This window comes from Oryx dammah, unplaced genomic scaffold (assembly GCF_014754425.2).
Source record: "Oryx dammah isolate SB20612 unplaced genomic scaffold, SCBI_Odam_1.1 HiC_scaffold_1494, whole genome shotgun sequence".
NCBI classification, from domain to species: Eukaryota; Metazoa; Chordata; class Mammalia; order Artiodactyla; family Bovidae; genus Oryx; species Oryx dammah.
In genome coordinates, this window is record NW_024071609.1 from 1,251 (window position 1) to 4,361 (window position 3,111).

Here is a 3,111-nt window from a genome sequence, read left to right on the forward strand (position 1 = left end):
AATTACAGTCAACTAATAATCAGATGATAATTAGTTCAAATAAAGACTTACCACATTAACCAATGCGAGTACACATTGGAAAAGCATTCCTGGAAATAAAGCATTATGATAGCTGCCATCGAAAGCATGAGAACATGCTCCAATGATTTAAAAAGTGATTAATACACATGATAGTGATTTGTCACTTTCTGTACACTTATCAGAATAAATCAGCCATTGATTGTGACACAAAGGCGTACACTGCAGTGCAGACACAGTGTCCCCTGCCCTGGGAATGCCTGGGTAGGAACTGGCGGCCAGGAGTTGAGCAGCTCAAAGGGGTCAGAGGCCCGTAGTGGGTAAGGGCTGCAGCTGGAGCCAGAGCCAAGATAGAGAAGCTACTGAGTCCTTCATGATGAACTGTTTGGGGACACCTTTTCCTCTCCTTTGTGTAAGTTGATAGTTTGGGTAGTGAAGCGATGTCTGAATGTCAAAAACTTTCTGCAGGACCTTGCCAGGGGAATCAGACTCTGTCTGGGGAATTTGCACTGTCTCAAAGTTGGATGCTTGAATTCAACAAAAGAGGGAGGAGCAGCCTCCAAAAAGGGCAAGCAGTATCCTGGCTCAGAGAGAAGCCCAGAGCACAGAGAGGAAGCAGGAAAGTGAGCCACATGTTGTTGGCAGAACTTTTCACAGCTGCCCTTGTGATGGCGGAGTTTTCTGATTCAGTCTCCTCTTGTTTTATGAACTTTTTAATCCTGTGTTTCAGTCAGTAGTGGCCCATATTATTGGTAATCCATGTCTGCATGGAGAGTTTTGGTCATGGCTGAAGTTCTTCTTCAGGTCAATTATCTGATCTCTCTCTGTGCTCCCCCTCTTCATTCTCATCAATGTTGTGAACACGATTCGCTTCCAGGATTTAGCTGACCTGGCATTTGAGGGGTCAAGGAGGGAACCTCACCCATTCTCTAACAGCAGAATTACTGCTGACGTGCTCTTTAGCCTTTCACTGTAGTCTCTCTTCCTCCTCCAGGGTATGTTTGTCAGCCTTTGTACCATTCATTTTGGCCAGTTGCTTAGTCTCCTGCATACATCTCTTCTCTGTTCACTTCTGTACCCATTATATTGCTTTGAAAATTGTTGGTTCAGGAAAGGCATTGGAATGCACCAGCAGTATCAACATAGAAAGAAACTGGCCTTCCTACTTTGGACTTGGTTTACCCCTGGGTTTCCAATGTAAGATGGCAATGTGCTCTCCTGCATTGTGGCTGCCTCTTCTCTGTCCTCTTTCCTTTATTCATTATCAGTGCCAGTGAAACAAAGACACCTGGCAAAGCACATCTTTTCAACTGAATGTCTTCTTCTTGGTGGTTTTCCTAAACAGAAGAGTTTTCCACTAGATGCTCTCCTGTGTAGCTTCATTTCTGCAGAGAAGTTCCCTCACCACACCCTTCTACTGCCAGACTGAAACTGCTGCCAGCCACTAAGTTATCTGCCATCTGGAGGGGTGGATGGGAACAGGAAGACTTCATGGGAACTCTTTTTCCTCATTCACCACTTCCCCCTCGACCCGCTGCCCCCCAAGGAAGGTGGAGCATACCCTTTGAGGGCTCTGCCCATGTTTCCCTTATCTCTGAAGAATCCGAGGAATCCAGATTTTTGTGTTCGGTGCATGTAAGGCAGAATCTTCCTGACACCACCATGGACGTGGCGAAGACATGTGGGACAATCCTGTGACATATTACCCTAGGAAGGAAGGTTCTGCCGTGAGCGGTAACTGACAGAGACACGTGTGGTGAGGGTGTCTGGAGTTGGGCCCTGAAGGGACAGCCGTGTAGTAGCCAGGACACTGCCCTTTCCCAAGTGGGGATGCTCAGGCTCATGCGAGCTGGCTGCAGAGCCAGATTCTGGGTCCTGCATGTAGCACGTGACCTGCTGAGACTGGGGGCTTTGGAACTCGGTGTGTCCGTTGAAGGGTTAATAGGGTAGCAGAGATGTGCCCGCAAACGGGACTCTCTACTCGGGCTGAACGTCCTTGCAAACGCGGCGCTCTGCCAAAGAGTCTGGACACGGCCTTGAGATCGATGGTCCCTTGCAAACAAGGGAGCGTTGCCTTCTTGTGATAAGAAGGAGTAGGGGGCTTTGTACAGACTCTGCAGTAGACTGGGCTTTCACTCCCCTTTGCTGTACGGTAACATGTACGCACCTGCGCTGTGCTGAAAAGGCTTATTCATGCAGTCTGGAATTCTGCCTAGGGGGCTTTTATAATAAACCGCAGTTAGTTTTGCGCAGTTCTCTTCCTCCGGCCGGAGTGTGTGTATCGTCTGTCTCTTGCGTGTGTGTCTTGTTTTGTGTCATTTCACTCGTAATCTCCAACATCTGGCACCCAACGTGGGGCTCGAGTGAAACCGAAAGGGTGAGTAACCCTGGGGGATTTTAAATCCATAGCAGGGGAACTTTTGGGAAAATCATGGGGAATTCCTCACCCTAGCAGGGGAACTTTCAGAAAATCATGGGGAATTCCTCATCATCATTACGGGCACAATACATGGAGTGAGTCAAAGGACTTCTCCACTCCATAGGCGTTAAAGCCTCGACTCCTCGATTGAGTGAGCTCTTTCACTTGGTGGAGCAATATCGTCATTGGTTGCAGTATCAAACTAAGTTACAGGTAAACTCAAAGGAATGGAAAATAATTCAAAAGGAATTGAGAAAGCAACATCAGAAGGGTAATGTGATCCCTTTGAAGTTATGCACTTTGTGTAGTGCTATAACACGGGCTTTGACCTTGCTCTCTACTGATAATGAAGCTAAATCTAACGCTCCAAGGAGGGGAGAAATAATTTATGAGGATGTGTCAGACGTTGGTGGGGCTTCTGCGTCGCACGGAGGCAAGGATACAAATGAGCCTCCTCTTGTAAATGGTGAAACATCTGATAGTTCAGAATCGGATTCGGGGGCTTCTTCGGTTTCGTCAGAGGAGGGCAAAGAGATTAAAGAAATGACCCATCTATTCCAGGAGTGGTGGAAATCCCGTAAGGAGGAGAAAAAAAATCTACACCTTCTGCTCCTGCTTGTGCTTCTCTTTTCCCCACTGTGGTTACTCGGCCCGACGTGGGCAGGGAACATTGT

At 47.5% G+C, this 3,111-nt stretch overlaps 1 pseudogene; it reads left to right on the forward strand.

Annotated features, from left to right (window-relative positions):
- Nucleotides 1–435: 435 nt before the first annotated feature.
- On the forward strand, nucleotides 436–1,346 carry LOC120859538 (annotated as a pseudogene).
- The last annotated feature ends 1,765 nt before the right edge of the window (nucleotides 1,347–3,111 follow it).